Source organism: Tenrec ecaudatus, chromosome 8, assembly GCF_050624435.1.
Source record: "Tenrec ecaudatus isolate mTenEca1 chromosome 8, mTenEca1.hap1, whole genome shotgun sequence".
Taxonomy (NCBI): Eukaryota; Metazoa; Chordata; class Mammalia; order Afrosoricida; family Tenrecidae; genus Tenrec; species Tenrec ecaudatus.
This window is the reverse complement of record NC_134537.1, coordinates 57,266,120-57,292,572: the sequence shown is the minus strand read 5'-3', so window position 1 is coordinate 57,292,572 and position 26,453 is coordinate 57,266,120. Positions and strand designations below refer to the sequence as shown.

At 38.5% G+C, this 26,453-nt stretch overlaps 1 pseudogene; it reads right to left on the bottom strand.

The window, feature by feature from the left end:
* LOC142455406 (prolyl-tRNA synthetase associated domain-containing protein 1-like) overlaps nt 1-26,453 on the bottom strand; it is an 80,666-nt pseudogene that overhangs the window by 2,612 nt on the left and 51,601 nt on the right.

Below are 26,453 nucleotides of genomic sequence, written 5' to 3'. Positions count from 1 at the left end.
CCCCTTCTCTACTTTCAGGGTCCAGAGTTTGATTGTATTTCCAGTCTCCCCTTTCCTTAAAAAAAGCTGTCATTTTCATGAAAAAATAATAATTTATAAATTATCAACGGTTCATGAGGGAAGGGGAAGGAGGGGAAACGAGCTGATACTAAAGGCTCAACTAGAAAGAAAGTGTTTTGAGAATGATGATGGCAACACATGTACAAATGTGCTTGACACAATGGATGGATGGATGGGTTGTGATAAGAGCTGTAAGAGCCCCCCAAAATATTATAAAAATAAATTATTATTATTTGTATGAAAGTTTACCAAGCAAATGTCTTCCATTGAAGATGTATACATATTTTGTTTTTTGTGATATATGTTGCAACCCCATCAATATATCCCATTGCGATTGCTCCTTCTTTCCTTCTAATTTGTTTTTTCAGGCAGGAGTACAAACAGAAGGGATAGCTGCACTTTTGATGTCATCTGGCTATACTGGGCAATAGATTCCTACCTAGTATTACTCACTTTGTAGTCTTAATGTTTGGCTGAACATTAATCCCCAAGGGTGGGTTCCATTCAAATTTAGGGTGTCTAAGGACCTCATATTTCAAGGTTAATGCAGGTTCTATTGTATTATTAATTGTAGCTTTTAGAGTGTTTTTGTGGAGAACTGGTGGCGTAGTGCTTACATGTTGGGCTGTGAATTGCAAGGTCCACAGTTTGAAAATACTAGAAGCTCTACAAGAGAAAGACAAATATTTCCACGTTTGATATATATTCTGGGTTTTGTAATTGGCTGGAATCCACATGGTCAGCAATTCGAAATCCCCCCGACTATCATGATCCCAATTCTACCTCTCAAATCCAGCTAGCCAGAGGATGTACACTAGTTCAGATGGGAAATGGAAACATAGGGAATCCAGAACAGAATATCCCTTCAGGGCCAGTGGTGAGAGTGGCAATGCCTGGTGGGTGGAGCAAAGGTTGGTAGAAAAGGGGAACAGATCACAAGGATCTACATATAACCCCATCCCTCAGAAAAGTGGGTAAAGGGAGACATCAGAGAGTGTAAAACATGACAAAATAATAATTTATAAATTATCAAGGGTTCATGAGGAAGGGGAGATGGAGAGGGAGGGGAAAATGAGGAGTTGATACCAAGGGCTCAAGTAGAAAGCAAATGTTTTGAGAATGATAAGGACAACAAGAGTATAAATGTGCTTGACACAATGGATGGATGGATGGATGGATGGATGGATGGATGGATGGATGGATGGATGGATGGATGGATAGATTGTGATAAGAGTTGTATGAGCCCACAATTAAATGATTTTTTTAAAAAAAAAAAGAAGAAAGCTCTGGCTTTTAACTCTTATAAACAGTCTCAAAAACCTGCAAGGGATCACTATGAACATCAGTGATTCCATGTCATTGATCTATAGATATAGATATGGATCTAGATACAGGTAAACACACACACACACACACATAAAGTATATAAAATATATAAAGTTTCCCCAAATAGTTGTTTGTGTGTGTGTATATATATATATATATATTCCCAAAATAGTCCTTATTCAACCCTGTTGCCCTGGCATTATTAATAGTGCTCTATTTAGCTTTAAAAACTTTCCCAATTTGGATAAAGATTATATGAAAACTCTTCTACGCTGGCTTCTTAAGCAACCCCCACCATTCTTTCCACCTTCCCTCTTCCCTCCTTTGCCATATGCAGAGGATCTTATGGACAGCACCAAGGGATCGAAGATGGTGGAAGCAACAGTAGATCTATGGATGACTAGTGTATGTGACCACCGCTCCCGTGCACATTGCAATATTATGTGAACTCATTGCCACTGAGTGGAATTCAATTGATAGCAACTCTCAAACACAAAGTCAAACTGCTCCTTGGTTGTAAATCTTCGTAGAAGATGTTTGTCTCATTTTTCCACAGTGCAGCAACTTTGTGGGTTCAGACCACCAACCTCTGGTTAGTAGAAAAATACTTACCTGACTGTGCCACCAGCACTCTACACTAATGAGAAACATGAATAAACCATATTGTATAGAGCATTTGGAGATCATAGTAGTCAGCCTAGGCGGACTCATTAGATATGTAAGTAAGGAAGAACAAAGAATATATGAGTATTTGTGACCAAAAATACAAACAAACCCTGATTTACCTAAAAAAAAAAAAACAAGGAAGAAATGTGCAAATAATTCATGCTTATGCACACTTTCACTTTCCTTATTTTAATGCTTTTCTGAGTGTGACTAAGAACAAAATTTCCATCTTTATATATTCAAGTAACATTTACATATATATTTACCTTAAATTCCACAATGCCTCTCAGTGTTATCTTGTAAGCTGTACAATGGTGACTTTCAATTATCCATTTGAGTTTACAGATCTTTCAAAAAATTAAAATCTATTTAAAGTAAATACCAGGAAAACTGCAATGAGATGGTGAGCCTTTTACTAGACAACAAGATGTATTCTTCAGTAAACATTTTTTAACTTTGAAAAGCTTTAAGAGTTCTATAAAACTAAATAAATGAGAAGAATTCACTGAATTTTGCAACCCCCAACTTTTAAATGTGAAAATGCACCTATTTCTTCATCTAGAAGACCGCCAACTAATGCATACTAGTTTCAAGTTGTATTTTGAAAACTACGTCTCCACATTATTTGCTGTGACATTAAAACAAGCAAATACATTGTCCAACTTCATTCCAAACATCTGGTCCAAAAAATGTTTTTTACTTCTTTTCTGTGACAAAATCACTCTGTGTTCGAGCCACAGCTACATCTTGTTGACCTGAGTGACTCTTGTCCCAGGGTTTTCCCCATCATCGCCAATGCCTCTCTAATAATCTGATGAATTTATAGCAGCAGCACCTTAAAATCAGACACTGACCTTAATTTACTGATGTGTATCCTCTCAACAACTCTACAAGATTGCAGATATTGTTATCGCAAGTTTTGCACAGAAAGAAACTAAGACATTGAAGGCCATGTGAAGTGCTGGAGATTATGTGGACATCTTCCAATGGAGGAGCTAGGACAGTAGGCAAGATCTTTGTGCTGCTTCCCAGTTCTTACAGGCCACACTACCTTTAGTCCTATGTACAATGTGTCATGACTACTAACCCTAATTTTACCCATTGATTATAAAAATAAAGAACTAGGCATCAACCACATTCACAGAAATTATCTGCAGAATAGTGCAGTAGGTGGGAGTAAGGGCTTTAATAGTTAATTTTGTAGCTGTGTTTCTCGATTTATCTAATTTAAGAAGTTATAGTAAAATTCCATCTGCAGTTTAGGTTCTCACTATTGCTATGCAAAGTGAAAGCAAAGAGGCTTTCCTCTGAATCAATTAATGATGATGAGAAGTCCTCTCATATTGATTGGACCTCGGCGATGGATTAAGAGCATGAGTAAAAATCCCTCATGCTTTCCAGGGCTCTTGGAAAAAGTAGACATGCTCTTCTCATGCTGCACTGCTCAGTCCCCGAACTCATTAAAATTAATGATGATGTTTGTCTGGTGATAGATTGACTTGCATTTTTGCTAGATTTATGGACAATTTTTTCTACTATGCCTCTGATGGTAATTCCTTGGTTAAATAATTCATAGTACCATTACAGATGCAAGAGTATGCGTATTTCCTTCAACTACTATGAAAAAAGGAGAATGGATGAGAAGTAACAGATCAAGGGAAAGCCCGTCAATTCTTTCTCTGTTTTTTTTTTAAAGAAAAATTATATAATACATTGACTTGATTTTAAACTCTAAAATAATAATTAAAAATGAATGTAATTCATGCATGCTAAATAAATATATTTTACACATGCAAAATGATCATATAAATCTATTATAATTGCATAGAATTTATTTTTCAAAAATCATGAGTAATAGTTTATTTTGACCAATTATCTGTCAGTTTGTCATATGGTACTCATATTTGTACCCATTTCAAAGAAAGCTGACCCAACAGAATGGTCTAATTATAAAACAATATGATTAATAGTGCATGCAAGTAAACTTTTGCTGAAGATAATCTAAAAGAATTGCAGTAGTATATTAACTTGGAGCTACCAGAAATTCAGCCTAGATTCAGGAGAGGATGTGGATAAAGGGATATCATTGCTGATGTCAGATAGAGCTTGGCTAAAAGCAGAGAACACCGGAAAGATGTTTACTAGTGTTTTATTGACTGTGCAAAGGAACTTGACTGTGTGGACCATAAAAACTATGGATAGCCTCGAGAAGAACGGGAAATCCAGAACACTTCCTTGTGGTCAAGTGGGACTTATCCACGGAGCAAGAGGCAGTTGGCAGAAGAGAACAGTGAAATACTGCATGTTTTAAAGCCAGGAAATGTGTATGTGATGGTTCTGTCCTCTCACTGTACTAATTCAGTCTGTATGCTGAACAAGTAACCAGAGCAGCTTGGCTATATGAACAGGAATGTGGTATCAGGATTGAGGAAAGGCTTATTAACAGCCTTCAATATGCAGATAACAGAGACAGCACACCCTTGACTGCTGAAGTACTTGCTGGTGAAGATCAAAGATTGCAGCCTTCAGTACAGATTAAAGCAGTGCAAAAACCAAAATCCTCATAATGGCACCAATAGGTGGCATTCTGATAAAGGAAGAAAGGATAGAATTTTTCAAGGAGCTCGTCTTCCTTGGATCCACAATCAATACTCATGGAAGCAACAGTGGAGAGATCAAAGGGTGCATTGCACTGGGTAACTCTGATGCACACAACTTCTTTAAAGCCTTTTACAAGTAGCTTTGAAGACTAAGGTGTGCCTGACCCAAGCCATTGTATTTCCAATAACTTCACATGCAAGTGGAAGTTGGACATTGAATAAGGAAGACCAAAGCAGAATGGATATATTTGAATCATGGTGCTGGCAAGGAATATTAAATTACCATGGACTGCTTAAGGACAAATAAATGTGTCTTGGAATAAGCATATCTCAAATGCTCCTTAGAAGTAAAGATGTTGAAACTTTGTCTCTTGTGCATTGAACATGTTTGTAAGGAGAGACCAGTCCCGGGAAAGGACATTTTACTTGGTAAAATAGAGGAGCTGTGAAAAAGAGGAAGATCCTCAACAAGATGGGTTGACGCATTGACTGCAAAATGGGCTAATACATAACAATTGAGAGGATGGCACAGGACCAGGCTGTATTTTCTTTTATTGTAAATAGGGTTGCTATGAGCTGGAACTGACTAGAAAACACCTAAAAAATTAACAACAGTTTATTTGAAATATGATAATTAGACATCCTAGAAAATGAGAACTATTTTATTTCTTGGGTGAGATGAATTAGACACAATCAGAAAAGAAAAAAAGTGTAGATTTCTATTAGATGTATCTAAATTAAAGACAGATGTTGTCTAAGCCACATGGTGCCGAATCAGGATTGAGTCAATGATAATCAGTGGGTGGCTGATATATGCCCATTATTGTGATAAACATATGCCATGCATACACATGCATAATTCTTATGGTTATTTATAAAATTGGTAATATTATTATTATTATATTAATAAAGCTGGAATCTGACTCTTTTAGAGGTTAGATTTTTTTCAAGTTACAAAGCTGGTAAATGACATTACTCTGTCAAGAATGCCAATATTTCTAATTCTTTCACTTAACTCTTATTTCCATATTAGAATTGTAAAAACTGAGGTTCTGCCTAATTTCCTTGTTTAAATTGTCAGTTAATTAAAAAATCCAATTTATTGTTTGAAATATAAATTTATTTGATTCTGAAATTGATATCAACCCATGTATACTAGGATGCCTTCTCTTAACAAAGAGCAGAGAGTCACCCGAAACAACTAGAATGGTGACAGGTACCAAAGTTAGATTTACTCTAATCATTCCTTACAAATTTAAATAGTTATTATGATCATTGGATGATTTTATAATAATTTATCATCCCATAAATTCATATAAACCCATGCACATTATGTTTAATACTAGGTCTGATTGAATATTCGAACACAGCAGACTATATATATTATGTTATAATTTTCTGGAATACGGGGGAAATCATTAAGAAGACTACTATCACACCTCCTTCTACTCTCAAATTTCCCGTTACCTGTGCTGTAATAGAAAGCCAATTCTTTCCCGAGAGTTCAGAATAAAATAATGATTCCCTGGGAGCACAGTGGAGGCTGTAGTTACAATGGGTACCTTCCTCTTCCCCAGCCTCGGTTCCCTCACTCACCTTGAGCACATTCACCTCTCTTTGTGAAGCTATTAATTGTCAAACCCATGCTCTGTACACCCTCTGCCCCATAGCTACTGCCAATGTCTGGAGTTGAGCACACTGACAACAAGATATTTCCAAGAGTCCTAACCAGAGTAAAGCAACCCATTATGAAGGCTCTGGACCAGGTGCACATGGATTCCAAGTCTTGAATACTCAAAAATGACATGAGTGACCACATTTCGTAGGCCTCTGGCTCCTTTAGGGAGGATTGTTATGATTAGAGGAGTGCTCAAGGTATGAGTTACAGGTGCCTGGAGATAGATAAATAAAATATGCCTTTTCAGAATATTTTACTTTATTCCAGTTTCAGTTACCTCTTAGTCCTGACTAAGGTAGCTTTTATAGTGTCTCTACTATAAAAATCCAAGAAGAGTATGGAAAAACAGAGTCCCCTCAGCTATCTTTTAGACAAAAAACATTAGTGATAATCTTTGCATGGATTAATTTATGAAAATAAGATGAATGCGAGTGTCCCTAGGTGAATCACATATTTATATAACATTTTCAACCACTGACCATCAAGTTGGCTGATTCAGGTGACTCCAAGTATGCCAGAGCAGGACCTGTGCTCCAAACGATAAGTGGTTGATTTTAAAAATCATATTATGAGGCCTTTCTTAGAAGGGAACCTTTCAGATAGCAGGTAACCAAAAAAACCCTTCAATTTAGCCTCAGAAACTTCACATTATTAAGTGTATTCCTCTCTCTTTCTCTTTTTGACTCTTGCAGATTTTCAGAAATTTAGATGTAATCTTTATGGAGAAAGTGATTTTCCTAGATATGAAGAATTGCGATGGGACAGTATTTGTCATGTCACTGAAGTTTGTTTTAAAAATATAAAGCTGGGTGTATTGTTACACAGGTGGTATTTTAAACTTATTTCTGTAATTATCTAATCTACCTGTGTAAATCAATCAGCATTCTTGGTCTGAACTAATGACAATCATTTTACCTCTGTGAGATACTTAAGGTTTATTTTGCCAACCTGGCCAATAAAAACATGTGGAATTAATTAAAGGACGGAGAATTAATTGCTCAGTGAGCCTAGCCTTTCTAATTCTTGGGTCTCTTGCTTTGTGATTGTCCGACCAGGGTGCCGCTGCCTTAGCCAGTTCCCTGCTTCAGCTGGCAACCACACTTCTTGCAAGACATCTCGGAGGAGAAGCCACATGGATCTACCCCGAGGCAGTGCTGGGTGCTGGAGCAGACCTGAGATGTTTACACATTCTCTGACTCGGCTTTCCTCCTGCAATTGATGTCATTGCATGTGTTTTGTGAGATTGAGGAGGACTTTGTAGATTGGTGTTGGACACATAGGCTAATGTTGGACTTAGGAGCTTGGACAGCACTGGGTCAGGATGCATTCTGAATTTACACTTACCCTTTATATAAAACTCTCTCTTATACATATGCAATTTTGTGAATTAGTTTCCCTAGTTTACCCAGAGTAACACACTCTGTTACTAACTTCTGTGTGGTACAGAACTCAATCATTTTAATGAAAGAAAAAGAGAGGCAAATAAATTCTAAATCCCAAGAAGCAAATATGTTTTGAGAAATTGACTGAAGACTTCTATTTAATTACTGCTCACTTTCCTTTTACCTATGCCTGCCAATGTCCATGTCCAGCAAATTTGGGGAAGAGGAAAGGATAGTGAGCAAACCTACATAATACTTTGAAAAAGTGACTGTGGGACTCTGTTTTGGAATGTCTTCCGGAAGTTCGTGTCTAGCCAAAGTCCACCCTGACAAGTCTTCATAGTCCATTTTCATTCCATCATTTTCATACACATGAGAATTTCTATAAAATTAATTAAAATATCTGGACACATTAATATGTGACTAGGATAACATTTGTACAAATGCCCTATCCTTGTTATACTCAGCAGCTCCTTTCTCATTTTTAATATTACTCCAATAAACTTAATTGTAAAACAGTTTCAGATTTATAACAAACTTATCCACATCTACTTTTCATATTATTTAACATTTTACTTGAGAATAGTATATTTGTTGCAATTAAGGAGTCAATAGTGGTATGTTCTTATTGCTAACACCCATAACAGCCAGAATGCTCCTAAGAAGCAAGGATGGCCAGACTTCTTGTTTCACCTACTTTGGACATGTTATCAGTAGAGAGCAGTCCTTGAAGAAAGACATCATTCTTGGTAAGGTGGAAGGACAGCAAAAACAAGGAAGGTCCTCAATAAGATGAATTGAGAATGGCTGCAACAATGAGCACAAACAGAAGAACAGGACTGAGATGTTTCATTCTTTTGGGGAGAGGGTCGCTATGAGTCAGAATGTATGCAATGGCACCTGAAAAAACAACAATAACAACAGATATTTGTCAAAATGTTTTAACTTTTAGCTAATAACACTACTCTATTCCAGTGTCCTATCCAACATATCATATTATATTTAATACAGTCTCCTTTTGGAAATATGTTGGCTGTGATAATTTTTCAGACTTTGCTTGTTTTTGATCACCAAGGTAATTTTAAAGAGTACTTAATTGCCAATTATTTTACGTAGTATCCTTCCAAAGAGGATCTATCGATCTAAAATATTTCACTCAAGATTTGACTATAATTGAAGTTTTTTTTTCTTCTTTATTATGAAGACCACAGGAGGAAAGTGTCATTTTATGATATATTAAGGGACCATAATAACAGCATGACTTTTCACCAAAGATATTGACCTCAATCTTCTGACTATGATGGTAGCTGTCTTTTTTTTACACTATGGAGTCATTGCCCATGCCCTTTCCTTTAATAGGAAGTCTCTAAACAGAAAGTTATACTTCATTTCCCAGAGAACAGAATGTTTATAAAGTATTTGTAATGCTTTGGGAGATTTGTCTCTTCTCCCTTTTAAAATTTAATTATGTGTTCAATAATTTCCTTTTATCGGTATGGGTTCGTGGATATCTATTTTATATTCTCAGTTAAATTCAAGTTTGGTAATTGTTAATTTGGACTCAAATAGAGTAATTATTGTGAGAATGGTACAGGCCAGACAGTATTTCACACTGCTAAACATTGTGTTACGACCCCTTCAGAGATACTTAACAATATTTTTGAACTCTTTTGCTTAGCTCTTATGTGCCTTCGACATATCCCTATTAATGCGGTGTTTGCTTTTCTTTATTTCCTAATACTGTAAGATGAATAAAAATAAATGTTGCATTAAGGCTGTTCATATGAAATCAAATGATATATTGAACTGAGCAAAACTGCCACAAAACATCTCTTTAAAGTACAGAAATGTAAAGATGTCACTTGTGCCTGAACCAAATGCTTTCTTTCTTTTTGATGGTGGTAGGGGAGGGAAGTACACAAGTTTATTGCCTACAGAGGAACAGAGTTATGCAGCACGTAGATGCAGTTCTATGAAAAACAGGGGTAGACGTAGAAGCAGAAGAGGCAAAGGGACACGGTAAAATCACAGTAACCAATGAACAATTCTTCTGGTGCTGGGTTGGTCATAGAACCAACTGTAATTGAGTCAACCATCAACTCTGAAAGAGGTAACAATAACTATTGCTGATCTTAGAACACAGCCCAGCTTTGTAACAGAAAGTTGGTATGGTTGTCAATATCACACCAGGAGAGGGCCCTCTAGAGGGCAAATGCCCTGCCCCAGCACTATGTGAAGAAACAGTCCCCACAGGTCACTGGGCCCAGGACACCTTGGTATTTTAATACACAGCAGTACCACACACACTATTGTACCCTGAGGTGGTTAGTTTATTGTGCCAACGTGGCTGATAAAAACGTGGGATTAATTGAAGGATGGAGGGATAAATGGCTCGGCAAGCCTCACCTTTCTTGTATCTTGCTCTTTGATCATCAGACCGGGTTGCGGCTGCCTTGCTTGTTCTTTGCCTCAATTTGCAAGCTAGACTACCTGTGGGACACCTAACCTGTGGAGTGTGTCACTGTAATTTGAGGTTCCTTCAAGATCTGCTTCGCCACACCATTGGAATTTATATCTCTTGAGCTGGGGACTGTTGGACCCTGTCATCTGGCTGACTTTTGGTGACCTGTCTTGCTGTTTGCTGTCTGTGCCCAGATAGCCTGAATTTCTCTACAGCTAATCACCCTGCGGCCCTCAAGGCTTAAAGGACTGCCAGTGTCTCACAACTGTCTCACGGGAATGAGTTGCATGGAGCCATTTGTACTGCTATATAAATTAATTAGCTGTTTATTTCTTATGTTATATATCTATATATTAGCATTCTGATTTTGTTTCTCTAGAGAACCCTTCCTAACAGATACCCTTACACCCAGTTTCATTCTGTCTGATAAAGAACCTTCCCCACAACTTGTTTCCAGCCCAGTGAGCATACCCAGCTACCCAGAGGATGAGGAAGGGGCCCATTGAGTGCAATTGAGTGACAGGAATTGGATGGAGCAGCTATGTCCTTTCTAGGCTCTGTGAAGTTGGCTGTTGCTGTGAAGAATTTTCTCCCAGGTTTGAAGTTTGGCATCCCAAAGGAGGGGCAGCTGGCACAGCAGACAAGCACCACCCAAGTAGCAGTTTCCACCGGCTAACTGGGGTTGGAATCTCTTCTCTTCCTCGGACTTCCCTTTGTCTGGTTCTTCTGCAAGGCCACACGTGCAATTCTTAGAAGCTTCCCTGTTTTACCTCCGTCCACACGAAACGGTCCCTGGGGAAGCTAGATCTGGTTCAAATCTACCAGTTGCTCTTAGGAGAAAGATGTGAGATGTCTAAACTCACACACATATAAGATCAAACAAAAAACAGTGAAGAAACAATAGCATGTTTAAATGGAGTAACATGTTTATATTAAGAATAAATATTGAGATTTCCTTGAAAAAAAACATTGGCTTTAATTTTAGTAATTTCTGGCATAAAATTATGCTCTCTAATTTACCAACTCAGTGACCAAATTAGAAGCTCAGATTTTCCACAAATTGATGGGCCTATTTTGAGAATATGGCACAATCAATGTCAAGTCCATTTATATCATTCAGAGTACATTAATAGCAATACCTTTATTTTTCTCATGTTTCCTTGATATTGTTATTGTTAGGGCTTAATATCCAAAATTCACAGTCAAGGGCAAAACTAAAGAGGGGTAGACACAGAATTAGACAATAGGAGGATTTATTGCAGATAGAAATGTATGAGCGAGGTTTAGTTTAACATGTGACCAAATGGACTTGCTAATATTTCCTGTCTGATGTCCCTCCAATAAAACAAATCTAAATCTTAGAATTACCTACAATTCATTTGGAAAGGTTGGATCTGCAGAGCAGACGAAGGGAGACTGCATCCCACTATCTAAAAAAGATATGCAGTGTCCAAACTCTCCAGCGGTTAAGTCATTGAGTAGAGTGACTCTTCCACCAAATTATGACTGCCTACTTGTCGATTGGTTATGCTATGAGGAGTTGTGTTTCTATGATTCTGGAAGCTAGGAGACCAGAATTTCCAATGCATCCTTCCTGAAAGCTGGGCTATTCACGTCCCAGGCCTGTGGTCAGAGGAGATTCATTAGAGATTTAATCCATGTGTAAGTTATCTCAACTTTTCTATTTATACTTTATTTCATATCAAACAAGAGCGCCTCCATAATACCTTCTCTTAATCAGATTTTAAAGTATCTTCCCATCTTTTGTTTTCCTTTACTACACGTTAAAAACGGTTAACTCTTTACACAAAACAAAAACATTATATTGTTAGGTTTGGTCAAGTCAGTTCAACCCATAGAGATCTTATGCACAACAAAATGAAGCATTGCCCACTCTCCCTCTATCCTCACAATTGGTCATAGGCTTGATTGCACTGTTCCAACAATGATGCTAATCCATTTACTTGAGTGTGTTCCTCTCATTTGGTACCTCATTCAAAAGCATTGTACTTCTCTGGTATTCTTTATTCAATGTTCATTTTTCACATGCATGAGGGGCAATTGCAAATACCACGGCTTGGGTCAGGCACATCTTCGTCCTCAAAGTAACATCCTTGCTTTTCAGTAATCTAAATAGGTCTTGTGTAGCAGATTTCCCTAAAGCAATATATCTTTTGATTTCTTGACTGCTGTTTTCATGAGCATTGATTGTGCATCCAATCAAACTTTTCTTCACTTATCATGATGTTACCTATTGGCCCAGTTTTAAGAATTCTGGTCTTATTTACATTGAGTTGTATGTCATACTGGTTTTATCACTTATACACATAAGCTATTAATAAGCCTTCCTCCACTTATTTGGAATGAGTACTAATATAACTATCTTCTGGTTAGTTGGTCAGGTAACTGACTTCCAAATTGGTAGAGATGAGTGAGTACCTCAAGTTCCTCATCAATTTGTTGAAATATTTCAATTGGCATTGAATCAATTCCTAGAGGCTTGTTCTGGCTATGTCTTTCAGTGCAGCTTGAACTTCTTCCTTTAGGACCACTGGTTCTTGCTCATATGCTACTTTCTGAAAGGGTGAGATATTCATTAGTTCTTCTTGGTACAGTGGCTCTGTGTATTCCTTCCATCTTCCTTCAATACTGCTTGCATAACTCAGTATTTTGCCCATAGAATCTTTTAATAGTACTAGTCCCAGCTTAATTTATTTACCCCTTGAATTTTTTTCAGTTTATGATATGCTGAATGTGTTCTTCTCTTTTGGTTTTTGAATTCCAGGTCTTTGCACATTTCATTATAATATTTGAGTTTGTCTTCTTGAACTGTCCTTTGAAATACTATTAAACTCCTTTATCATTTCTTCCAAACATTTTAGCTATTCTATAACTAAAGGCAAGTTTCAGAGCTTTTTTTACTTCCACTTTGATCTTTTCTTTCTTTCTTGTGTTTTTCATGTCCTTTTGCTTACTTAATGTCCTCCCAGAACTCATCAAGTCTTCTGTCATTAGTGTTCATTGAATCAAATCTGTCCTTGAGATGTTCTCAAAATCAGATGGGAAAGACTCAATCAAGGTTGTGTGTTGGTTCTTACATAATTTTTTTTTTAGTTTTCTTCAGCTTTCTCTTGGATGTATAAATGAGCAATTGATGGTCTCTTCCACCATCAGTCCCCACATGTTTGTTTGTTTAAATCATTTTATTGGGGGCTCTTACAATTCTTATCACAATCCATCCATCCATCCATTGTGTCAAGCACATTTGTACATTTGTTTCCATCATCATTCTCAAAACACTTGCTTTCTACATGAACCCTTAATATCAGCTCCTCATTTTCCTGCTCCCTCTTTAACCTTTCATAATTCATAAATTATTATTATTTTGTCATATCTTACACTGTCTGATGTCTCCCTTTTCCCACTGTTTTGTTGTCCATCCCCTAGGGAGGAGGTTATATGTAGATCCTTATAATAGGTTTCCCCTTTCTGCCCCACTTTCCCTCCACCCTCCAGGTATCGCCACTCACTCTACTGGTCCTAAAGGGGTCATCTGTCCTGGATTCCCTGTGTTTCCAGTCTCTATCTGTACCAATCTACATCCTCTGGTATAGACTGATTTGTAATGTAGAATTGGGATCATGATAGTGGGGGGGAGGAAGCTTTTAAGAACTATAAGAAAGTTGTATGTTTCATTGTTGCTACCCTGCACCCTGACTGACTCATCTCCTCCCCACAACCCTTTAGTAAGGGGGTGTCCATCCAGTTGCCTACAGATGGGCTTTGGGTCTCCATTCTGCACTCACCCTCATTTACAATGATATGATTTTTTGTTCTTTGATGCCTGATACCTGATCTCTTAGACACCTTGTGGTCACACAGACTGGTGTGTTTCTTCCATGTGGGCTTTATTGCTTCTGAGCTAAATGGCCGCTTGTTTATCTTCAAGCCTTTAAAACCACAGATGCTATATATTTTGATAGCCGGGCACCATCAGCATTCTTCACCACATTTTCTCATGCACACATTTGTCTTCAGTGATTATATCAGGAAGGTGGGCACCCACTGAAATGATTTTTTGTTCTTTGATGTCTGATACCTGATTCCTTCAATGCCTCAGGATCACACAGGCTGCTGTGCTTCTTCCATGTGGGTTTTGATGATTCTGAGCTAGATGGCTGCTTGTTTATCTGTAAGCCTTTAAAACACCAGACGCTATATATTTTGCTCGTCAGGCATCATCATCTTTCTTCACCACTTTTGCTTATGCACCTGCTTTGTCTTCGGCGATTGTGTCGGGAAGGTGTGCATCATGGAATGCCAATTTAATAGCACAAAGTGTTCTTGCATCAAGTAAGTACTTGAGTGGAGGTCAAATGTCCATCTGCTGCCTTAATACTAAACCTATAAATATATGCACGTAGATCTATTTCCCCAAAGTGCTGAAAATGAGTTTCTCCATTGTCTTTTCCCACAGATATCATCAATTTGATTTCTGTGTATTCCATCTGGAGAAGGCCATGTGTATGGGTGCTATTTGTATTGTTGAAAAGGATATTCACTATGAACAAGTTGTTGGTTTTGCAAAGTTCCTTCATGAGCTCTTCAGCTTCATTTCTGTCATTGAGTCCATATTTTCCAACTACTATTCCTTTCTCTTGCTTCCAATATTTACATTTCAGTTGCCAATAATTACTAATGCATACTAATTGCGTATTACATTTTCTACTGAAGTAGTTGATAGAATTCTTCATTTTCTTTATCATGAGTGTTCATGGTTGGAGCTTACATATGAAAAACAGGTGTATTGTTGGGTTTCCTTGAAGGCAGATAGATATGATCCTATCACAGACAGCATTGTACTTCATGACTGATTTTTGCAGTGTCTTTGACAATGAATGCTATGCCATTTATCTTGATTGTATTAGTCCCTGTATAGTAAATTATATGAAATTCTTATTCAAAATGATCAGTGGCAGTCCAGTTCATCTCAATAGTGCCTAGGATATTGATTTTTATGTGTTCCATTTCAATTTTGACCACTTCCAATTTTCCTGAATTCATGCTTCACAAAATATTAGTTTGCACTTACTAACCTGTGCAATCCACTGTGTTAAGTGTCTTACATGTATTATTTACCTGGTGGTGTGGTGGTTAGGTCAGCTGCAATTAGCATTTCAAAACCACAGCCACTTCCCTGCAGGAAGACAAAGCTATCTACTCAAGTAAAGATTTACAGTCTTGGAAACCCACAGGGACAGTTCTATCCTGTTCTATAAGGTCTCTGTGAGTTGGAATTGATTCAATGGTAGTGAGTGAATATTAAATTCACACATTGAGAAATTAAGGCTTGTAAGTATTAACTAGTCGCAAGTTTATAAAGTAGCAGGGTAAGGAGAAAGGGGAAGAACTTTGATAAGATGGATTGACACAGTGGCTGGATCAGTGAGCTCAAACATAAGAACAACTGTGAAGATGACACAGGACTGGACAGTGTTTCCTTCTGTGGTGCAATGTGGTTGCCAAGGGTCAGAACAAGCACCAACAGCAACAACAAGTTGATAATGGGAGAAATATGAAGCTTTCAAATACACAGATATAGTGAGGAGCCTATGAGTAGATATTTATAGCCATGCAGTCAAGGTTTTCAAAGATTTCTGGTTCAGCCTGGTTGAACCTGAACGGTGAAGATACAAACCTTACAGATATTGCAGAGCAGACCTACTGGTGTGTTTAATGGATGGTTCAAATCCCAGGCTTTCAGAACATTAGGGCCTTGGAACATGGAGTTGATATTTGGTCAGAAATAATGTGAACAAGAATATGATCTATAATATTTAAGTATATTTCACAAAGAAGATTCACCATTTCAACTGTTTTTAATTGTTATAAAACTAGGTAGTAACTAAATTGAACAATCTCTTATGCTAATAGATAGTTAACAGACAAGTAACAGATACCTTGATTTTGTTCATTTTGACAATCTGATGACTATGTTTTTCTCTGTTTTAAAGAATTAACTTTAAATTCACCTCAATCATCAGTAAGCTAAATTTTTACAAATATATTGGACTTGTTATTTAGGGTTTTTTAAAGAGAATTATATTGTTTTTGCAACTTTCTTTGCTTAACTGGATTATACCAAATCTGATGTAGTCAAAATCCAACCAAGTTAATAAAAATAAAATTAAAAATTTAAATAGTTGTTCATAAATCATTTAAAACTATATTTTCTTGTATTTTACTGAAGTAAAATGCTTTAAAGAATGATAGATAACAAGTACAACATGAGTCCGCTTAAGTAAGAATTTAAAAAAAAAATTTTTTTTTTAAAAAAGCAAAAGTGGCATAAGGAAAAAAGCTACTGTATACAAACATTTTAGGGGTGAAGACGGGGTAGTATGGAAGAGACAAGACCAAAACCAGGGATGTACATGGTAGACAATGGTGGAGGAGGTGGGGAAAGGAAAACAAAAGGATGAATACAAGGAAGAAAAGGGTAGTGGGGTCATGGGGCATTAATCCACCCAAGGGGAGGGTATTGTTATATCTCCACAGGGAAAGTGGGACCAGACTTCAACCCAGTGTTGCAAGGTGTGAACGCAATATCCCGGTGTGGAGGAGGGAACCGGTGGAGAGGTCTGGGAGGCTGGCCCCAGCACCATAAATTAAGTGGATTCCTGCCCCTCCCCTGAAAAGAATTTGTTCCAAAGGACGACATTGACTCTGCAGCTCTGGGAGATGGACATATTTGATCAGAGCACACGGGAGCAGATGAAGGGGCAGGAGGAGAGAGTGGAGCACAGCCTGGCCCACCAGGCCGTGATGATGATGTTCCTGAGTAGAGCAGCCAGTCCACAGAGAGAACAACATGGCTGGCCCCACTATGAGACATGATGCCCCTCAGTGACTAAGGGCAATACAGGGGACAGCACCGGAGACACAGAGTGGGAATTGCACCTGACCTGATCCCACCACACCGAGGCAAATCACTGGGGGAGTGCAGCGGAACAGCAAGGGAATGGAGTGGCAAGGTCCCCAGGGAATGCTGAAAGTGGACTTTGGGGCCATGGCGTGGTGCCCCAACAGACTGGACTGGAAAACGCTCCTAAGGGCCAACAAACGATCCCTGAACTAACTACAAGCTTTTCTCTTGTGAACTGTTTTATTCTGTTCTTTGTCAGTGGTTTGTTTTTGTTGTTTTGTTGTCTGGTTGTATACTGTTGCTTTGTTTTCCTCTGTCTAGTTTTCGTGCATGTTAGTGACTCCACAGGTCTGTCTGAATAGGACAGGCTGGATGAACTATCTGGAGGAAAAACAACTGGACCGACAGTTCTGGGGGGACTTGGGGTGGGGGGGGGGGTAGGGGGGGGTAAGGAAGTGGTGTTAACAAACCCAGGGACAAGGGAAAAACATGGGACCCCAAATGGTAGAGAAGGGGGAGTGGCAGGCCTGGTGGGAAACGATCAAGGGTAAGGTTGCTTAGAGAAGAGGTATACTCTAGCCCAGGTGGCGATGAAGCATGGTAGTAGGGCAGGAGGAAGGTCAAGGGAGATGGAGGAAAGAGCTAGGAGTCAAAGGGCATTCATGGAGGTCTAGACAAAGACATGTACATGCAAATATATATAGGAGGATGGGGAAATAGATCTATGTGTCTATATTTATAGGTCAAGTATTAAGGTGGCGGAAGGACCTTGGGCCTCTACTCAAACACTCCCTCAATGCATGAATACCTTCTTTTATTAAATTGGAACTCTATGATGCTCACTCTCCCGACACAACAGCTGGAGCCAAAGTGGGTGAACAAGTAAATGTGGTGAAGAAAGCTGATGGTGCCCGGCTATCAAAAGAGATAGTGACTGGGGTCTTAAAGGCTTGAAGATAAACAAGCGGCCATCTAGCTCAGAAGCAACAAAGTCCACATGGAAGAACACACCAGCCTGTGTGATCGAGTGGTCCCAAAGGGATCAGTTACCAGGCATCAAAGAACAAAAAACCATATCATTGACTGCACACCTCCATGATAGGATCGCTGAAGACAAATGGGTGCATAAGCAAATGTGGTGAAGAAAGCTGATGGTGCCCGGCTATCAAAAGAGATAGTGTCTGGGGTCTTAAAGGCTTGAAGGTGAACAAGCGGCCATCTAGCTCAGAAGCAAATAAACCCACATGGAAGAAGCACACCGGCCAGTGCGATCACGAGGTGCCCAAGGGACCAGGTATAAGGCATCATGCAAAAAAAAAAAAGATATAAGTGTGTGTATGTATGTGTATATATGTGTATCTGTATATATGTATGTATATATATGTATATATATATCATATTAAATGAAGGGGGAAGTGCAGAGTGGAGACCCAAGGCCCAAGTGTCGACCAATGGAGATCCCCTCATAGAGGGGTTTAGGAGAGGAGATGGGTTAATTAGGGTGTGAGGTAGTATCGATGAAGAACACAGCTTTCCCCCGGATCCTGGATGCTTCCTCTCCCCAACTACCATGATCCGAATTCTACCTTGCAGGGCTGGATGGGACAGAGGCTGTACACTGGTGCATATGAGGGTTGAAGGTACAGGGAATCCAGGGTGGATGATACCTTCAGGACCAAGGGTGTGAGGGACAATGCTGGGAGAGTGGAGGGTGAGTGGGTTGGAAAGGGGGAACTGATTACAAGGATCCACATGTGACCTCTTCCCTGGGAGAGGGACAGCAGAGAAGGGGGGAAGGGAGACTCCGGATGGGGCAAGATATGACAAAACAACGATGTATAAATTACCAAGGGCATATGAGGGAGGGGGGAATTGGGAGGGAGGGGGGGAAAAAAAGAGGACCTGATGCAAGGGGCTTAAGTGGAGAGCAAATGCCTTGAGAATGATTGGGGCAGGGAATGTATGGATGTGCTTTATACAATTGATGTATGTATATGTATGGATTGTGGTAAGAGTTGTATGAGTCCCTAATAAAATGTAAAAGAAGAAAAGAGAAAAAAATGATTAGGGCAAAGACTGTACAGATGTGCTTTATACAATTGATGTATGTATATGCATGAACTGTGAAAAGAATTGCATGAGCCCCAATAAATTGTTAAAATTAAAAAAAAAAGAAAATGATTAAGGCAAAGAATGTACAGATGTGCTTTATACAATTGATGTATGTATATGTATGGATTGTGATAAGAGTTGTATGAGCCCCTAATAAAACGTTTAAAATTAAAAAAAAGAATGATAGATAAAATGTGTATTTTCATACACTTCACTGCTCAAAATTCCCACTGTTTTTGAATCAATTCTTATTTATAGCAGCTCTATAAGACATAAAAGAACTGCCAATTAGTATTCCCAATGCTGTAAAGCTTTATGAAAACAGACAGCCTCTTCTTTCTCCCATAGAGGAACTGGTGGATTTGAACTGCTGACCTTTTAGTCATCATGTGAGCATTCAATCACTTTGCCATCAGTGCCCTTTTCATTGTTCATAAGGGGAAGGTCAATAAGGCAATCTCAAAGAGAGGCTCTGGACAGCTGCAAGATGTCTTCTCTGTATACCAATTGATATAGCTAAATTAATCTTCATTTTTGATCCACAAGATAGCAGGAGTACAATCCAAAATGCCATTTCCTTGGGGCAGGAAGGAAACTATCCTCATCACAGATTGTATGTTTTCTTCGAGAGCCAGGTGCATCCATGACATATTTTGGCAGCTAGAATGATTTTTCAACCTGAACAAGCCTGCCAGGTGCTTCTGCTTACTTCTCCTCATGCCTCTTGATGAGGGGCAATAGCAAGTAGACTAATCACATCACCTATAATCTGGGCCTTTTTGCCTTAACTGCAATTCATTCGAACAAGGAAAGTTTAAAAGCAATAAGTAAAATATGATAAACAATATCCATCACAGCATAGGGGAGCCTGGCTAAAAGCTTTCTGTCACAATTAATAATGTTGTTTAGTTTTCGGCTTCCCTATCTACTGCATTAGTGGCAAATGTGAACTACCACGAGCAGCAAATATTCAGTTGGTGTGACCCCTGGCTCTGATTGCAATGCTGTCCTCCTCAGTGGCTCTCCATGAGACACAATTGAGGCAAGTCACCGCGTAAGAGCTGGTGGAGACCAGAAATGCTGACTCCTCTGCTCTCCCGTTCCGTTATCCTTATACGGTGCATTCTGAGAACCCAACTGAGAGCTATTCTCAGAGCATGTGTTAGTGCTGTTTACCTGACATTCTAATGTTGACGTTTAAAGCTCGTTTTATTGGCATATACTTCACGTATCATACAATTGAATCAATCAATAATATTAAGAGGAATTGTACAATCATCATCACACTGCTCAGTGTTTAGATGGAATTACTACGAACAGAGGATACAACCCTGAAACACCCCTTTCCTGATTTTAAATCAAGTTCTTTGGCATAACTGCCTCTTGATCCATGTATAAGTTTCCAATGGGCACAAGGAAATGTTTCAGAATTCCCATTCTTCTCAAGGCTTCTCACAGTTCGCTATGGTCCTCGGAGCCTAATGCCTTTGCATAGTCAATGAAACACAAGTAAGCACATTTCTAGGACTCTCTGCTTTGAGTCAAGATCCAGCTGACATTAACAATGAAATCCCTTATTGTATGTCCCCTTCTGAATCCAGTCAGAACTTGGGGCAGTTGCGTATCTATGTGCTGCTGCAATCATTGTTGGATAATCTGAAGCAAAATTATATTTATGTGCGATATTGTGGTAGTTACATAATTTTATGTCAGCTTGAAGATATATAAATGTGTAGGCTTAATTGGGTCACTGGTTGATGGTGCCTCACGGGTGGGCGTGGCCATCTCATCAGGAGGGCCCTCTCTCTGCCTTCGCCTTCTTGCTTACTGGCACCCTGAGAGCTACCTGACCCCTGCTATGTTTCCACAGACATTGCCTTTGTACCCACCAGCCTGCGGTCTTCCTGAATTCTGCATCCTTGCATGTGGTTTCATGAGTCTGAAGAGGGGTAGGTGGATGCTACTGTAGTCATGAATTTGAGTTGAACTGGGTAGGATGTTTTCTTGATATGTAATTACTTCTTATAAAGCTCTTTCTTACTTTCTAATATGTCACTGGATTTGTTTCTGTAGTGAACCTGGCCTAACACAGAGATCAGTGATACTGTTCTATGGTTTGAGCATTCTGTTGGGTCACCTTTTTGGAATGGGCACACATATGGATCTCTTCCAGTCAGTTGGCCAGGTAAATAGGCATCTTCCAAATTTCATGACATAGACAAGGAGTACTTCCAGTTCTTCTTTAGTTTCTGAAACATTTCAATGGGTATTCCGTCAATTCTTGGAGACTTGTTTTTGTCTATTGCCTTCAGTGGAGTTGAACTTCCCCCTTCAGCACTGTTCATTCTTGCTCTCATTTTACCTCCTGAAATGGTGGACTGTTAACGAGTTCTTCTTGGTACAGTGCCTCAGTCTATTCTTTCCATTTTCTCTTGATGCTTCCTGCATCACCAATGTTTTACCTGTAGAATCATTCAAATTATTTTGATTCTATACCATTGGCTAAATTAATGACATTTTAAAATAAATCACTTTATTGGGGCTCATACAACCCTTATCACAATCCATACATACATCAATTGAGTAAAGCACCCTTATACAATCGTTGCCCTCATCATTCTCAAAATTTGCCTTCCACTTGGGTTCCTGGCATCAGCTCATTTTCCTTATTTCCTTCCCCCTCCCTCGAATTACCTCTTGTCTTATGCCCACGCACAATGTTTTTTATCATAAAATGATGATGTCTCTTAAATGAACTAGAGATGTGTATAAATCATAGAAATATTAATGGATTGAGAGGTCACATTTAATTTTAGCCCTGGTTTAAGAATAATTAGTTTTGATATCATGGCCAAAATCAATATTTAACTTATGAAGATAGAACAAATATGAGCTCTTATCTTCAAATTTTGACTTATCTTGTTCTCAATTTCCCTATCTCCCTTGGGGTGTAGTGTTCCACCTGGATCTGCCCAAGCTCTTCTCTGTCTCTGACTTCCATAAGGCTGTATCAATTAAACCATCTACTGAGAAAAATAATTTTATATTTTCAGATATGCATAAAACTTGTATATTTACCATTTGTAGTCTGCAATGAGGCCTCAAACATAACAAAAATTGAGCAGATGGCTCAGGCCCAGATGGGGAGTATTGCATTCTGTTCTACATAGGCTACCACAAGTTGGAACTGACTGACCGCACCTAACAACAACATCAAAGATGTCTAATATGTACCTGACAAGCTTTGGCTATAGAAATTTACAAATTTTTAAAGTATTCAGAAATACCATTATTAATCATGTATCTGTTGGAATTACCCCTTTGTTTTTTCTTCAACGAGGGAAATTTCATATTTCTTTCTAAACAAACATTTCTATTGCTTATAGTTTCATTTAGCCACTATAATATCCATATATAACATTTCTGGCAATGTTATTAAGTGATTATTTAGTTGAAATTCAGAGCCAAATTATAAGAAAAAGACATCTGTAGAATTGAGTCTTAGAATCAACCAGGGCCTATGCTGTGCAGTAGCAGTTGTCTGCAGTTGAAAGCACAGAATTTGTATTAGAAAGTCATCTTATTTTTTCTTATCTTATCATTTTGATGCTGGGATATTTGAGGATTAGGAAAAGTAAAAGATTTATTTAGTATCCATGTGGCAGTTACATAATCTGTCAACTTGTGAACGGGTGGAGTCTAGCCTGTCAATCAAGTCACCAACAATGAGGCCTCTGTGAGGGCATGGCCTTCTCCTGAAGATTCTGGAGACTCCTGTCTTCCTCTCTGGAGGCAGGAGACACTCTCTGCTTTGTCTTTCTGCTGACAAGTCACATGGAGCTATGATAATGGAGCCAGAGCCCTGGACCTGGAGGGACCACCTGGAGACCCACTCCAGTGCTGAGATGCTTCAACACCATTGGATCCACAAGTCTTTCCGCACACTGGCTTGTGACCTTCCTGCATTTGGCATCATTGCATGTTTTGCGTGAGTCTGAAGAGGAATTTATAGACTGGTATCAAACATATATCTGATTAAACAATGAAAATATCTATTGGGAAAAGTATTGAATGGTGGAATATTTTTAGTCAATTTTACTTTAAGCTGAAATTTTCATGTTAAATTACAGAACCACTATGAATTTAATGTCAGGAGCCCAGGTGGCACTGTTGTTAGGCATTGGGCCACTAACCACAAAGACAGCAGTTCAAAACCATGATCCTTGGAAAGTCACAGAGGAAGTTTGATCCTGTCCTATAGGGGCATTAGGAGCAAACACAGGCTTGATGAGAGCGAGTGAGGAAAATTGATTCAATAGTAGAATTGATTCACAGATTATTTTTATTTATCTTGCATGCCCCAGTGATAGATGCTCAATCTTTTCCAGTTAGATTTTGCTCAATCATAACCTATAAAATTCAGAGACTAAATTTTTTCCCACAAGTTTATGGTCACTTGTGTTGGTTTTCTTATCTTAACTACTTGGTTGAACTCTACAGACTGGCTTGAGCTGTGTGGTCTTAGATGGCATCATTTATATTCACAGTGCTTAAAGTCTGCTTAGTCTAGAAAATCTCAGCAGAAGCAGCTTGACTCCAGTGCATGTATTCTGAGCATCTTCCCATGACACTCTCAGAGATGCCAAAAGTAGCTTGAGAAGGCAAAACCAATGATATTCGTCAAGTACCTGTATCACATTTTCTAGTATGCTCTGCCTCAAGTAAGACCATCCAAGCCCAGATTCAAATAGTCGAGGAATCATTATGACCATTCATTCCATTGTTTTCATACCTTGATGTCCAGAGGACTAGAAAACAAATTTCTTGTGGGCATCACTATCACATTTCCATTCATTTACAGCGTAAAAAGGAAGCATCTCAGCTAGAACTTGCCTTGTCAAGGACAAGCTACGCTTGTATCAGTCAGATACTGAAGAAAAGGAACTATAGTAAAATAATTGATACTATGAGGGCGATTAATTTCTAATAAAATAATTCCACGAGGTTGGCCTCATCAGGAAATGCGTCATTAAATATGTACATGTGATTACACTTCCTTAAAATTTTAGTGTGTGAAAACATAAAAATAACAGAAATAAAAAAGAAAAGTCTGTTCTTTGAACGAACTAACAAATTTGACCAATTTACGTGACTGACAGGATGCCGACCAAAGATAATTGTGCCTGCTGGCATGGCTGAGAAAATGCGTTTGAGAAAAACGACTGTATCCTTAATGTTTGTGATCCTGAATTGTAACCCAGTAATGTCCCCAATCATCTCCATAATAGTGTGCACTGCAGTAGGTTCTGTGTGGCCATTGCCTTAGATAGTTGAACTCAGTAGACAACTGCAGTGTTGTGGGAAGACTGTGTAAGAATAGGATAGAGAAGGCTGGAGGGTATCGGCATATCTGCCCCCTATCTTGTGGAAATCAGCCTTGAGCTGATAAGGACTTAGATTCTCCTTCTCTCTATGTAGCCAGGGGTCAGATGGCCTCAACACTATTTTCTCCACACCCACCAATGAAACTAATATAAGTGTATTATTGATACATCTTGTCCGTACCTATGCACTGACATGATTAAACATGTTTGGAATAAACCTACACATATGAACCAGATACATACTAGCAATACTTTTGAACTTATCCTTGAGTTTTTCCTTTCATACTTCATGTTGTTTGTAATTACATTTAGATTGTATTTGTCCAAGATATATTCAGTATTATACCCATAACTTCTGCATATGCAAGCTCTATATTTAAATTGATTCAATAATTACTGAAGATTTTTTCCCCACACAATGTTTTCATGCTAACCATTTGTTGTCTTGATTTCATGTTTGAAGAGTTTCACGTTAATTAAGAATAAAATGTTCTGATACATCGTTAGCCTGTATGTATGGAGGTCACCGTGTCTAGGTATGGAATCCTGGGTTACTAGCGCCCATACAATACTCAGAAATCCATCAAAGTGCTTTATTATTTCCTGGATTTCACAATAGCTCACTTTTTTTCCAACTACTGATAGTTTATCTATTTATAGAGGTATTTTTCTGTCTCAAATATAGTATAAAATAATAAAGTAAAATAACTGGAAAGGTAATATGTTTAGCTCACATTTTTTATGATTATTTCTGCTATGATACTAACAGAGAGTCCTTCATTTCTTTACTTGTGACATTCATGGTGTTTGGTGAAAAATATGAGATCAGACTAATTTAATCACTTTTGGGATGCTGATGTTCACATATTTTAATGCTATCTAATGGGTTTCAGTGACCATTTCCTCAGAGTGGACAGCCTATTCCTTCTTCATAGTCTTTGCTTAGTCTGGAAACTCTGCTGAAACCTCTTCACTCTTAGGGACCCTGCTGCTATTTGAAGCACCAGTGACAAATAGTCCGACACCACAGGAAGACACAAGCCACCACTGTACAAAAATCCTGACAAATGGTGATGGTTTCCATGTATAGTTTATAAATAAATTTTTCTTTTATTTCTGTCTTTCCATTTGTATTCATTTCCTTCCTTTCGGCTTTTCTTTTTCATTGCTTCTTAATTTCTAAGTGTCAAGTGCACATAATTTTTATGGAATAATCATAATTTTAGTCTATGAAATATGCATTAGATCCAATATAAATCACACTTGCTTATTTAATGAGTTACCTCCTGCCCCCCACCCCACCCCTGAAAACATCTATTGTGGAAGTTCATGACAATGGCTTAGAGGCTGTGACCCTATCTGACTTCCTCTGTCTTCCCCTATTGCCAAAAGGCAGGGCTCAGCATGCCGCTACACGGAACCTTTACTTGTTCTTATATAACCAGTTCCTCCCATGGCATTCCAGTTGTATTCCAGGTTAGATAATTCATTGAAATGTCCGCACAGAGCTCACAGACAATACTCACAAGTATCGGGTTTATGGGGGGTACCCAAAAATAAAAGATTTTTCCCAAAGCTGTGTATTTAAATTTTTTAACAAAACAACCTTATCACCTCCAAAATACTCTCCATTACATTTAATTCATTTGTCAAATCTGCACTTCTATTCTTGGAAACATTTTTCAAACTCATCTGTTTGGATGGCTGACAGCACCTCTCTCATTTCTTTCTTCACCTCTTCCATGTCATCAAATTGTCATCCTTTCATGCGCTCTTCATTTGTGGAAACAAAAAGAAATCACATGGGGTGAGGTCAGGTGAGTAAGGTGTGTAAGCCAAGAGAGGCATCGGTTTTTTAT